The sequence below is a fragment of the Chiloscyllium plagiosum genome, chromosome 4 (genome assembly GCF_004010195.1).
Source record: "Chiloscyllium plagiosum isolate BGI_BamShark_2017 chromosome 4, ASM401019v2, whole genome shotgun sequence".
Lineage (NCBI taxonomy): Eukaryota > Metazoa > Chordata > Chondrichthyes > Orectolobiformes > Hemiscylliidae > Chiloscyllium > Chiloscyllium plagiosum.
In genome coordinates this window covers 7,408,386-7,423,544 of record NC_057713.1, presented here as the reverse complement: position 1 = coordinate 7,423,544, position 15,159 = coordinate 7,408,386, and positions in this window count along the sequence as shown.

Sequence of the window (15,159 nt, the reverse complement as noted above, 5' to 3'; positions counted from 1 at the left end):
TCCCCCCAACAAACCCTGTATTGGACCCCAGCCTGTAACTCACTCTGTTACTGTCTATTGCAGCTGGAGTCTGTTGCAGGGATCTGTAGTTACAATAGTCAGACACAAGTGTTAGCTTCTTATCACTGTGTAGAACACCATGTAATATTTAGCGCTCACTCTTCCAAAACCTACCTTAGAGGGAGCAGCAAAGAGGCTGATTTCACGTCTCTTCCATGTGTTGTCTTGTGTCATTTAAATATAACTTTTAAAGCCAGTCATCGAAAACAAATTACTCTTTCTCAAGGTCAATTTTAAAATGAGAATAGTTCCATTTCATTGATCTGCATTGTGAAGAATTTTTTTTAGTTTATTCTCAAGTTGTGTCACTGGTGAGGTCAATATGTATTCCCCATCCCTAAATTACCCCTGTGGGAAATAGCTGTCTTCTTGATTACAACTGAGTGGCTTACTGCATCTGGGAAGAGTCAGCCACATTGCCGTGGGTCTGGAGTCACATGTTAGTCAGACCCGGTAAGGATGACAGATTTCCTTCAGTGTCACTGGGTCAGATCCTGGAATTCCCTCCCTAAGGGCATGGACTGCAGTGGTTAAAGAAGACAGTTCACCTTCTCAAGGGGCAAATAGGGACAGAAAATAAATGCTGGCCCAGCCAGTGAGGCCCACATCCCATGACTGAAAAGAAAATTACATGGAGTTATCTGAATTTAATTTGCATAGAGGCTGAGGCAGGATCCATAGTCATATTTCTGGACTCATGGGTTTTTAAACGTATTCTTTCATTGGATGTGGGTACCACTGCAAGGCCAGACTTTGTTGCTCATCATAGCTTTCCCTTGAACGGAGTGCCTTGCTCAGATCATCGCAGCAGTCAATTAAGAGTCAACCATGCTGCTATGGGTCTGGGGTCACATATAAGTCAGACTGGGTAAGGACAACACATTTCACTCGCTTGAGCCTTCTCTGCCATTCAACAAACTGCAGCTTTAAATTGTCCTGAAATATTGAAGAATATTCAACAAAACGAGGAGGGAAGGGAGATAGCGAGATGGAGATTGTACAGCAATGGGTTAAAGCAGTGTTTGCAGATGAACTGGAGCTGAAGGGTTCTATACAGATGGAACTCTGGTTAGCAACAAGAAGTCAGTTGGTTTGTGGACTAGTGACCAGATGACAATGACAAAGCCCTTCTGCCTGCCAATAGCCATTAACTGAGTAGCTTAGGTCTGGAAACAAATACAGAGAATCCATCAATTCTCCATCAACCAGGTGCTCACTCTCTGTTCTCTGCAGTAAGCCATTTTTAAAAAGTCAGACAAATTGGGGAACCTTTGTGTAGTTTTTGTAATCTTTATCATTTGCTGATTCATATTAGCTGAATTAGCTGAATCTTGTCCTCATATTACTATCATTGCTAAGTAGAGGTGCCTTCAAGTGAGCTCATTAATTAGTCTTATCTCATTATGCAACAGCAGCCTATAATAGCTTGCTTTTTACTTGACTCCAGGATGCAGTCTTGTAAGAAACAATCCTGAATACATTTTATGAACTTCTCATCTGTGCTAATTAACAGAGTCACTCCTCCATCTTTACTTAGCTTCCTGTTCTTCCGAAATGTCAGGCATGTTTCAAGCTTTGGCAATATACAGCCATTTATGTGTATTATCTATCAGGTTGTATTTATTTATTTATTTCTGTTTGAGCTATTAGTTCATCAGTTCTGAAGAAGGGTCACTTGACCTGAAATGTTAACTCTGATTTCTCTCTACAGATGCTGCCAGATCTGCTGAGCTTTTCCAGCAATTTCTGTTTTTGTTTCTGATTTTCAGCATTTGCAGTTCTTTCAGTTTTTATTTAGTTCATCTGTTTTGTGATGAATGCGATGTATATTCAGATAGATAGCCTTTAATTTTAATCTCTCAATAATTCTTTCAGCCTTATTTATTATCAACTGTTCAAGTTGTATTTTCTATTCTTTTCCATCATGATCTGTTTACTATTTCCATATTAATACCCTTCTCTCTTGCCTTAACTTCATTTTGATAAATCTTCCCAAATTTGATCCCTTACCCTACTAATTATTTTAACCCTCTCTATATTTCCCTAGTTATGCAACTCACTAGAATACTGATTGCCAGTACAGTTCCAGTGTAGATTGTCACAGCCTCCACTTGCCCAGTCCTGGTGCCCCACAAACTGGAACCCACATCTCTCTAATCTTTTGGATTATAGGTTTGCTCGCTGAGCTGAAAGGTTCATTTCCAGACGTTTTGTTACCTTACTAGGTAACATCTTCAGTGGACCTCACACAAAGCAATGCTGAAAATTCCTGCTTTCTATTTATATGTTTGGGTTTCTTTGGGTTGGTGATGTTATTTCCTGTGGTGATGTTATTTCCTGTGGTGAAGTCACTTCCTGTTCCTTTTCTCAGGGGGTGGTAGATGGGGTCTAACTTGACGTGTTTGTGGATAGAGTTCCGGTTAGAATGCCATGCTTCTAGGAATTCTAGTGCATATCTTTGTTTGGCTTGTCCTAGGATGGATGTATTTTCCCAGTCGAAGTGGTGTCCTTCCTCATCCGTATGTGAGGATACTAGTGAGAGAGGGTCATGTCTTTTTGTGACTGGTTGGTGTTCATGTATCCTGCTGGCTAGTTTTCTGCCTGTTTGTCCAATGTAGTGTTTGTTGCAGTCCTTGCACGGTATTTTGTAAATGACATTAGTTTTGCTCATTGTCTGTATAGAGCCTTTCAAGTTCATTAGCTGCTGTTGAGTGTGTTGGTGGGTTTGTGGGCTACCATGATGCCAAGGGGTCTGAGTAGTCTGGCAGTCATTTCCAAGATGTCTTTGATGTAGGGGAGAGTGGCTAGGGTTTCTGGGTGTGTTTTGTCTGCTTGTTTGGGTTTATTGCTGACAAATCGCTGGACTGTGTTCACTGGGTACCCATTCTTTTTGAATACACGATTTTCCTCTGCTCTGTGTAGTTTCTCTGTACTGCAGTGTGTGGTGGCTCATTGAAATAATGTTCTGACACAGCTTCGTTTGTGGGTGTTGGGATGATTGCTTCTGTAGTTCAATATTTGGTCCGTATGTGTTGTTTTTCTGTAGACGCTGATTTGAAGTTTCCCCATTGACTGTTTGCTCTACTGTGACATCTAGGAATGGCAGTTTGTTGTTGTTTTCCTCCTCTTTAGTGAATTTTATGCCAGTAAGGGTATTATTGATGGTCTTGAAGGTTTCCTCTAACTTGTTTCTTTTAGTGATGACAAAGGTGTCACCCACGTAGTGGACCCAGAGTTTGGGTTGGATGATTGGCAGAGCTGTTTGCTCAAGTCTCTGCATTACTGCCTCTGCTAAGAACCCTGATATTAGAGATCCCATGGGTGTTCCATTAGTTTGTCTGTAAGTTTTGTTGTTGAAGGTGAAGTGGGTGGTAAGGCATAGGTCCATTAGCCTGATGATATTCTCCTTGTTGATGAAGTTAGTTGTGTTTGGTGTATGTGTCTTTGGATCTTCTAATAGTGTAGTCAGTGTTTCCTTGGCCAGGTTAATGTTGATTGAAGTAAACAGGGCTGTTACATCAAATGAGACCATTATTTCGTCCTCTTCTATCTTAATGTCTTTGATGGTCTTCAGGAAATCTTGGGTGGAGTGGATGGAGTGGCATGCATCTTCTACTAAGTGTTTTAGTATTTCATGTAGCTCCTTGGCTAATCTGTAAGTTGGTGTTCCAGGTGGTGAGACTGTGGGTCTGAAGGGGGCTCCTGCTTTGTGAATTTTGGGTAAACCGTAGAAGCGTGGTGTGTTGGATCCATCTGGTTTCATTTTTTGGAAGTTGGTCTTATTTGTCTAGATTTCTGAAGTTTTTTGAGTAGGGCTGTGATTCGGTTCTCTAGTTGTGGGGTCGGGTCTATCGCACTTGTTGGTAAGTGTTGGTATCTGTAAGTAATGTGTTTGCTTTTTCAATGTAGTCTTTTCGATTGAGAATGACTGTCAAGTGTCCTTTGTCTGCAGGTAGGATAACACAGCTCAGCTTAGCAAACAAACCTACATCCAAAACCTCAACCTGAGCTACAAATCTTCTCAAAACTCGCTATTTCTCTAATCTGATTTCACCCTATGCCAATTTGTACACAGCCTAGGTAATATCTCAAAGAGTATTACCCTTGAGGTCTTGTATCTTAATTTGGTTCCCAGCATTCCATAGTGACTCTATAATCATCTCTTTCCTTGTCATCTCTATATCATTGGGACCTACAACCAAAGTAGTAGCTGCTAGTGGCCAACATTCTACTCTCCATTGAGCTCATGCAAATCATATCCCAATGTACACCAAGTCCCGTGGCAGAGGTAATGGATGGGGTGAAATGTGAGAGTTCCAAGTTACTGGAAAGGCTGGAGAGGCTTAGAGTGGAGAAGTCACCATCTCTAGGTGGCCGCTATAGGAAGCAGGAGGTGGAGATAGTGGAAGGGCTTTCCACAATCTTCCTGAGAAGGGGCCAGAGAATTGGAATTGATAAATGTGACATTCTTATTCAAGATGGGAGAGTACTAGCAACTAAAGGCCTGTTAGATTTTTCAGCAATTATTTTTGAAAAGATACTCAGGGGAAGAAACAGCAACAGGCACTTGTGGAGGTTTAATTAAGGAGAACACAGATTTGGAAATGGCAGATCATTCTTGACTAACTAATTGAATGTTTTTTATGAAATAGTGAAGAAGGCTGGCAAAGAGAATGTGGTGGATGTTATTTACATGGATTTTTAAAAGCCATTGACATAAAAGGCTGCTTAACAAAATTTAACTTTATGGAAAAGGAGGGTCTGTGGAAGCTTGTATAAGAAAATATTGACTCAAGGACAAAAAAGTCGTTTTTTTTCCCCAAGTTGTTAGGAAGTGGTTCTAAATATTCTTCTTTGGACTATTGCTTTATGTACATAAATAGCTTGGCTACAGGAATACAGAATAAAACTTCATAATTTGCCATGATTCTGAACATAGCTGACAGTGGGATGATACAAATAAACTCCCAAAAAACATAGATAAACAACAGAGTGGGCAGGTGAGGTACAAGGTGATGTATTTTGTCAGAAGGAAGAGGCAGAGGCGATATTGACGAAATAGAATAATGATAAAGAGCTGTACAGAGACAGAGGGACCTGGGAGCTAATGTACATTGATCCATGAAGGTAGCAGGCTCTATTGATAGAGTACTTACCAAAGAATATGAGACCTTTGTAAAGAAAGGTATGGAGTAAAAAAGCAGGGAATTTATATGGAAACTCCAAAAAATGTTCTGATAATCCCCCAGCTAGAGAATTACGTTCAGTTCTGGTCACCACACTTTTGAGGATCCTTAAGAGGGCACAAACGAGACTCGCCAGAATGGTTCCAGAATTAAGAGATTTTAACTATAGGTTTCCAAGCTGGTGCTACTCTCCTTGAAGCAAAGGCCAGTAAATGCATGATGAATGCACGTTTTTATAAGTTAGTTAACAGCTGAGGACTAAAGACAAAGCATCTGACTTTGAATTGGGGAGAGCCACGGAATCTGAGATAGCTCTTTTGACTTTGTAAGGGCATACAGATTCCCTGACATAGAGAAGCAGCAACTCTTGTGAGTGGTAGAATTCTGCTAGCTACAAGGCAGAATGTTAGTGAAAATGTTTCTGAATGAAGACATGGAACCTGCAGAGATTTGATGTCACTGGAAGATTCTCACAGACAGGCCAAGAAAAGGAATGACTGGACTGAACTTTAGTGCTGGAAAGGGGGTTTGGAATACAGAGGGACAGGACTTTTGGTAGTCACAGGGATGTCATGACTCAATTAAGCAGGAAGAAATAAATCCATTGGAAGCTGGGAATAATTTGCATTCTATCTGTAAAGATTCCAATTCTGCTACATGTGGTTATCAGTTGTGTTATTACAGTAATAAGAGTTATCATTTCTTTAGTCTAGAATATTAGTTGTCTCTTAAGTAATGCATGTTCAATGCTGATTTTCATTTGTTACTGTAATAGACTTAAAATTTGAAACCTTCTCATAGAATTCCTTTAAGTTAATTATTAGAAATTCAAGACTGCTTTTAAAATATCCTGCCTCTACACGGATCATGATAAAGGAAGATTTGGTAAAGATGTAAAAGATTATGACAGGTTTGGATAAAGTACACAGAGATTTAAATGATTTACAAGGATACAAGGATGGGAAGGTTTGAGCTATAGGGAGAAGCTGAATAGGCTGGGGCTGTTTTCCCTGGAGCGTCAGAGGCTGAGGGGTGACCTTATAGAGGTTGATAAAATCATGAGGGGCATGGATAGGGTGAATAGTCAAGGTCTTTTTCCCAAGTTGGAGGAGTTCAAAACCAGACAGTGTAGGTTTAAAGTGTGAGAGGAAAGATTTAAAAGGGGCCTAAGGGGCAATATTGTCACATTGAGGATGGTACATAATATGGAATGAGCTTCCAGAGGAAATGGTGGAGGCTGGTACAATTACAACATTTAAAAGGCATCTGGATGGGTATATGAATATAAAGGGTGTGCTGTTCCAGCAATAAAGTTTCAGCTTTGATCTCCAGTGTCTGCAGACCTCACTTTCTCCTCCTTAGAGGGATATGGGTCAAGTGCTGCCAAATGGAACTAGATTAGATTAGGATATCTGGTCGGCATGGATGTGTTGGACCAAAGAGTCTGTTTCCGTTCTGTATATCCCTATGACTCTATGATAGTGCAAGAACTGGGTGACACAGATTTGAGATTTTACACAGAAGATGCAAAGGGAACAGTTTTTACACCGAGTTTGGTAAGGACCTGGAATTTGCCGCTGATAAGTGTGGTGGAAGTGGACACAATGGACTCATTCATGAGGAAATTGACTGTGCACTCAAGGGAAATAAATAGCAGTACAGAACCAGGGAATTAGACAAAATTAGACAAACTGGCTTGCTTTATGGAAACAGGCATGAATGGCTGATGGCCTCCATCTGTGCAGTAGTGTCTCTGTGCCACATTACCCCTGTGCTTACTTACCTGCAATGGACTGCTCTTCCAACGGAGCATTGACTTTAAAATTCTCAGCACAGACAGACCATTCAGTCCAGCAGGTCCATACTAATCTTTATGCTTTTTATTGGAGCCTCTTTCAACATGATTATTAGAATCATAGAATCCTTCCAGTGCAGAAAGAGGCTATTTAGCCCATCAAATCTACATTTATCCTCCAAAGAGCATCACACCCTATCCCTGTAACCCTGCATTTACTATGGCTAAACCTCCTAGCCTGCATATCTATGGATTGTTGTAAGAAACCAGAGCACCCGGTGGAAACCTGTACTGATTGGGATAAAGGCCAGGTGGATCTCATTGACTATGGGGTTGATTGATTGGGGTTGTTAGTTTGAGTGAATCAGGGTGCACTGGCTGACCAATAGAATTGAATTGAATTTATTGTCATGTGTACCAAGGCATAGTGAAAAGCTATGTCTCCTCCAGATCTTCGGGCACTTGGTACGTAGTGGGGAGGGCAGGTCTGAAGACCTCCTCGTGGGTCTGCTCTTGGGCCTGGCCAAACTGGCCACAAGCAGGTCCAGGCAGCGGGCCGGAGAGGGGGTTGTTAGGGCCGATTACCTGCCCCTCTTCCACAGATACGTTAGAGCCCGGGTGTCTCTGGAGAAGGAGCACGTGGTGTCCACCAACACCCTGGAGTTGTTCAGGGAGAGTTGGGCGCCACAGGGAGTGGAGTGCATTATTTCCCCCTCCAACTCTATTTTGATTTAATCCCTGCCCTCCCCTTCACTGTTTGATCACACAACACTGTCCTTTGATGTGAAGGGCACTGCTTGTCACTGGCCACTCGGGTGTTTCTTTTCTTCCTGGTGGTGGAAATGTGAATGAAGGTTTGTGCACCTTGTGTCTTTCACTGTTCTCACACCTGCACACACACAACATGGGTGCTGGAGAAAAAATAAGCACTACCGCAGTTAGGTGGTAGTGTGGGGGTTTAAAAAGAAAAAGATTTTAAAAAGTTTAAAAAAAAGAAAATAAAACTTTGTCTCCTCCTGATCTTCGGGCACTTGGTAGGGAGGGCAGGTCTGAAGACCTCCTCGTGGGTCTGCTCCTGGGCCTGGCCAAACTGGCCATCAACAGGTCCAGGCAGCGGGCCGTGGAGGGGGTCGTTAGGGCCGATTACCTATCCCTCTTCCGCGGTTACGTTAGAGCCCGGGTGTCTCTGGAGAAGGAGCACATGTTGTCCACCAACACCCTGGAGTTGTTCAGGGAGAGTTGGGCGTCGCAGGGAGTGGAGTGCATCATTTCCATCTCCAACTCTATTTTGATTTAATCCCTGCCCTCCCCTTCACTGTTTGATCACACAACATTGCCTTTTGATGTGAAGGGCACTGCTTGATGTGAAGGACACTGGCCCCTCGGGTGTTTCCTTTCTTCCTGGTGGTGGAAATTTGAATAAAGGTTTGTGCACCTTGTGTCTTTCACTATGTCTCACACCTGCACACACACAACGTGGGTGCTGGGGAAATAAATAAGCACTACTGCAGTTAGGCGGTAGTGTGGAAGAAAAAAAGCTTTGTCTTGTGAGCAATATATGCAGATCACATAGTTAAGTAGCTTAGATAGTAAAGAATAGGTAAAAACAAAAACACAGGTACAGCCGAATGTTAAGTGTTTGTGAGTCAATTCAGTGTTCAAACAACAGTAGGGTGGAAACTGTGGTGAAACCGGCTGGTGCATGTGTTCAGGCTTCTGTACCTTCTCCCCGATGGTAGAGGTTGTAGAAAAACATTGCCAGGGTGGGATGGATCTTTAAGAATGCTGGCGGCCTTTCCTTGACAGCGAGCCTGGTAGATGGATTCTATAGATGGGAGGTTGGCCTTTGTGATTGTCCCAGCTGAGTTCACCACTCTCCGTAACCATCTCCAACCTTGAATGGTACAGTTGCCATACCAAGTAGTGATACATCCAGACAGAATGCTCTCACTGGCACACCTAGAAACGTTGGTAAGGGTATTCACTATCATGCCAAATTTCCTCAGCTTCCTGAGGAAGAAGAGACGTTGTTGGGCCTTTGTAACCAGTGCGTCCACATGAAGAGTCCAAGAAAGCTTTTTAGATTAGATTAGATTACTTACAGTGTGGAAACAGGCCCTTCTGCTCTCTGGCGCTGTGAGGCAGCAGTGCTAACCACTGTGCCACCGTGCCACCGTGCCGCTTGTTGTGGATGACCACACCCAGGAGCTTGACACTCTCACTCGTTCCACCTCTGTGCTGTTTATGTGTAGGGGGGGCATGAGTAACATCTTGCCGCACGTCAATAATGAGTTCCATGGTTTTGCTGGCATTGAGAGCTAGGTTGTTCTCAGTGCCCCATTGTTCCAGGTCTTCCACCTCCTGTCTGTAGTCTGTTTCATGGCCATCTGAGATTCAACAGACTATGGTGGTGTCATCAGCGAATTTGTAAATGGCATTAGTCTGGTATTTGGTGATGCGGTCATGGGTATACAGTGAGTACAGTAGGGGGCTGAGTATGCACCCATGGGGGGCTCCAGTGTTGAGTATAAGTGAGGATGAAATATTGTCCCAAATCTTCACTGATTGTGACCTGTGGGTCAGGAAACTGAGGATTCAGTTGCAGAGAGTAGTGCTTAATCTGAGATCACTAAATTTAGTAATCGGTCTTGAGAGGATAATAGTGTTGAAGGCTGAACTGTAGTCAATGAATAGGAATCTTACGTAGCTGTTCTTGGTGTCAAGATATTCTAGGGAGGAGTGAAGGGCAAGTGATATGGCATCTGACTTGGATCTGTTAGTCCGATAGGCAAATTGGAATGGGTCAAGAGTAGTGGGGACACTGGAGTTGATTAATGCCATGACCAGCCTTTCAAAGCACTTCATGACCAACGAAGTTAGCGCCACTGGGCGATAGTCATTGAGACATGCTGCACGAGCCGCCTTAGGCACAGAAATGATGTTGGCCCTCTTGAAACAGACAGGGACAGTGGCCTGCTGCAGGCAGAGGTCGAAAATGTCCAAGAAGACCTCTGCCAGTTGATCTGTGCATGTTCTGAGTGCATGGCCTGGTACTCCATCTGATCCTATCGCTTTCCTTGGATTTACACTGAGGGAAAACTGATCCTGACCTCTGATGCAATGACTGTTGGGATAGGTTCGTCAGGACTTGTCGGAATAGGTGTTACCTCTCCACCGAAAATCTGCTCAAAGCGAGCATAGAAGACACTAAGACGATTTGGGAAGGATATGTCATCATCTGCTATCTTGCACTGTCTCGTTTTAGAACCTGTGATGTCATTTAGTCCTTGTCATAGTCACCGGGTGTCTGCCTGGGTCTCTAGTTTGGATCGGTATTGGTTCTTGGCTGTCTTAATGGCTCTGCGATGGTCATACTTGGATTTCTTATATTTGATTGGGTCTCCTAATCTGAAGGAGAAAGTGAGGTCTGCAGATGCTGGAATCTAAAAGATTCCTGAAGAAGGGCTAATGCCCGAAACGTCGATTCTCCTGTTCCCTAGATGCTGCCTGACCTGCTGCGCTTTTCCAGCAACACATTTCCATCTCCTAATCTGAAGGAGAAAGTGAGAACTGCAGATGCTGGAGATCAGAGCTGAAAATGTGTTGCTGGAAAAGCACAGCAGGTCAGGCAGCATCCAAGGAGCAAGAGAATCGACATTTCGGGCATGAGCCCTTCTTCAGGAAATGCCATGTCTCCTAATCTGAAGGCCTCACACCTGGTTTTATAGCAGGTTCTATATGTCCTGATTCATCTCGGGTTTCCTGTTGAGATTGACTTCCTCGGTATACAGTCCTCCACACACTTGCTGATAAAATCTGTGACGGTGGGGGCGTACGCGTCCAAGGTACCTGAGGACTGTTTGAACATGGCCCAATCAGCCAATTCCAGACAGCACTGGAGTTGATCCTCTGCCTCCTCCGACCACCACTGGACCTGTATCCACAAGGGGGTCTCCTGCTTGAGCTTTTGCCTGTAAGCCGGGAGAAGAAACACGGCATTGTGGCCAGAGTTCCCGAAATGAGGGCGGGGGATGGAGCGGTAGGCATCCTTCACAGTGGTGTAGCAGTGGTCTAAAATGTTCAGGCCCCTGGTGGAGCAGGTAATGTTCTGGTGGTACTTGGGCAACACATTCCTTAGATTGGCTTGATTGAAGTCGCCAGTCACAATAAGCAGGGCCCCGGAGTGTTCCGTCTCCAGGGTGTTGGTGGTGGAGTACAGCACATCCAGAGCTTCCTCAACCTTTGCTTGTGGTGGTATGTACACAGTACTTAGTAAAGCAGTGGTAAATTCCCGTGGTAGATAGAAAGGGCAGCATTTGATGGTGAGGAGTTCAATATAAACAGGGGATTCAGAGAGATTCCCCACTTTTGTGACTGGCTCTGAGCTGACTGGTCAGACCCCATGTACTGTGCACATGTAAATGAAGGATGACTTGGTGATGGGATACCAGGCTCTGTGCAGTTATTTCAAAATCCACGCAAATATGGGCAGAATATGCAAACTGAAAACAGTCACCCGAGGCTGGAATCAAACCCAGGTCCCTGCCACTGTGAGGCAGCAGTGCTAACCACTGAACCACCATAATGCTCTCACCATGTCCTTCTGATCTGTTATCCCGAATGCATCCCTGTAATTTCAGTTCAACCATGACACATGGTAGTGACTTCCATATTATCACCACTTTCTGAATAAACAATGTTTCTCCATATTGGATTTATTAGTGACCATCTTTTATTTTAAGCCATATATGTCCTTACATATATCACTAGACAGTGATTGCTGGCAGATTCTTAAAAAGAAAATGTGCACATTTCCTTTTAAGTCCAGTCTCTAAATAGTGATCAGGTGTCTGTCTGATTGTTTTCCTCCTTTAAGCTAGGGTTAACTGTAGTAATGTACAATCTCCTTGTCTTAGATCAGCAAACACAGGACAGATTGAGGATTAAACTTGGATTTCTCCTGGTCTGCATGGCTCGGTTTCAACTCAACCATTTCAGGAACTAAGTATTTACAGCTTCCACGATACTGAAATCAAAGCTTTGGATACATATCTCATTTCACATTGAAAATGTGTTTCTCCTTCGGGTTAACTGCAACAATCTGTCAAAACATTTAATATATTACAAGCCTAGTTACAAGGCTGATTGTTGCAAGCTCTCTATGCTGCTAATTTACCTTGCCCGTGCATTTGGAAAGGAACTTCGGTAACGAGACTGAATTGCTCGCATATATACTCCAGATGCCTAATGGGTTTTATTTAGCACTTAGCCAGGTGAATTGATGACTGTAGGTCTTCCAAGTAAAATATAGCATCAGCTGTTCAAATGTTTCGTACATTATACTAACATAGGTGCTTTTCATTCAGTTTGGTGTCTTTATGGCATTCTCCGATATAACCTACTCAATGAACCTGACAGAGTAAGTATTAGTTAGACAGATGTCTTGTAGAATGAAAACTGCAAGTGTCCTTTAAGATTTGGCCAGTTCTCACTTGTTCTCTAACACTAGAGTGTGTGAAATAGAATGACAGTGATATAACATGGAAGGTGACCAATCAGTTGTCAGATCTGTCCCACTCTATCCCACTCTTTCCTCACAGCCCTGCAACATTTTTTCCCCTTTTCAAGAACTTATCTAATTCCCTTTAGCAAAGGGCCTATTCAATATGCTGTCCCTGCCACTTCAGACAGTAAATTCCAAATCATAACACTTCACTACGCGAACAGAATGGTTTCATCCACCCATTGCTTCTTTTGCCATTTATTTTAAAGTGGTGTATTCTGGTACTGATACTCCTGATAATGGAAAATATCCAACCTCTTCCCTTGGAATCCTTCTTAATTTTGCCACAGAAAAGAGGTTGAGGTCAAACTATTGATTGTGTTATGGACCGGACCAGACCAGACGCCCTCAAAATATTTTAAGAAGTAGCCTAGACCCTAACATTTTCTTATTTAAAAGGTGGATATAAAATATCTGTCCCGATGCAATACAACTGGTCAAACTACATGATATTAAACAAAATTCAATTTATTTAAACACTGTAGTTAAAACACAAACAAAGAAAGAGGAATTTTGAATAACTTAATCCTATTGGAAAACTTGACAGAATAATAGATACAGTACCTATTACCGACTGTCTGTGTGGAGTTTGCACATTCTCCCCCTGTCTGTGTGAGTTTCCTCTCGGTGCTCCAGTTTCCTCCCACAGTCCAAAGATGGGCAGGTCAGGTGAATTGGCCATGCTAAATTACCCATAGTGTTAGATGCATTAGTCAGAGAGGGGTGGGTTGCTCTTCGGAGGGTCGGTGTGGACTGGTTGGGCCGAGGGGCCTGTTTCCACGCTGTAGGGAATCAAATCTAATCTAATTAACTGTTCCAATATAGTAACATCCCATAAACACACCCCTTGACAAAAAGGAACATTCAGACACAGACTCTCACATGCAGTTCCCCAAATCAGGAAGGAAAAAACATCAAGAGAAAATTCAGAGAGAATAGCAGCCATGAGATATTCACTGAAGCTTCCAACTCTGTTGAGGCCTCAATAGCTTCTGAAAAACCCAGAAATCCTGACCTGGCCACACCTATTCTGGATGTTAAAGCAAAACCCAAGGCCTCCCTGTTTACTCTAGTGGTCTTCAGTCGCCAGCTCTGTGCCTCTGCCTTACGACCTCTCTTCAAAAACAAACATGAAAAAAATAACCTTGTAAAGTGACAGCATCATCACAACTGTTCTCAAGAAGTTAGATATACCTTTTAGGGATAAAGGAATTAAAGGATATGGGGAGAAAGCAGGAACAGGGCACTGAGATGGACGATCAACCTTTGTCATATTGAGGAGCAGAGTAGGCTTGAAGGGCTGAATGGCCAACTCTTGCATCTATTTTCTATGTTTTATGTTTAGAAATACATTCATTTTATGATTAGTGCCTTTCACCACCACTAGACGTCTCAAAGCACTATATGAAGTACTTTTGAGGGTAGTTCCTATTGTAATTCAGAACTCTGGATCACCTCCAAGAAATCTTCATTAACCTTGCGCAATCTCAAGAGAACAATCCCAGAATTGCCAACCTCTTCAAATGACTGAAGTCACCCACCCCTGGTGCTATTCTACAGAACATTAGAGATACCATTCTAGTAAACTGCCTCTGAACTTTCTCTATTCTTCAAATGTGACAGAATTTAGCACAAAACTCTGCATGATGCCACATCAATAACTTGTAGAGAGGGTTAGGATAAGGGGACATTTTCACAATTACAACCTGTAACTAGTGGTGTGTCTCAGGGATCAGGGCTGAGGCCACAATTATTTACAATACACATGTTAATAACTTAGTTGAGGAAAGTGAATGCACCATAGCCAAGTTTGTAGATGAGATAAAAATTGACTTGAAGGCAAATGGTTTGAAGACACTAGTCAGACCACAGCTAGAACACTGGTGAACAGTTTTGGCCCTTTATCTAAGGAAAGATTTTGGGCATTGGAAACAGTGCAGAGAAGATTCACTAGGGCTGATACCAAGAACGGAGGGACAGTCTTATGAGCAGAGGCTAAGTAGATTAGACCCCATTCATTGGAGTTCAGAAGAATGAGAGGTAGTCTTATTGAAATATATAAAATTCTTAGGAGACTTGATAGGGTAGATGAGGGAAGGTTGTATCTCCTTGTGGGTGAGTCTAGGACATAGTCTCAGAAAAAGGGGTTCACACAGGATGAGGAGAAATTTCTTTTCTCAGAGGCTAGTGAATCTGTGGAATTCTTTACTGTTAGTTCATTAAATATATTCATAGCTGATATAGAATTTTAATCTGTAAGGAATCGAGGATTGTGAGAAAAGCCAGGTAAGTGAATTAAGATTATTAGATCAGCCAAGTTCTGATTGAGTGACAGAGCATGCTCAATGGGCTGAACATCTATCAAGCAGCACCTGCTCAGCAATAATCTGCTCAGCGACGCCCAGTTTGGGTTCCACCAGGGCCACTCAGCTCCTGACCTCATTCCAGCCTTGGTTCAAACATGGACAAAAGAGCTGAATTCCAGAGGTGCGGTTAGAGGGACACCCCTAGGCATCAAGGCCGCATTCAGCAGAGTATAGCATCAAGGAGCCCTG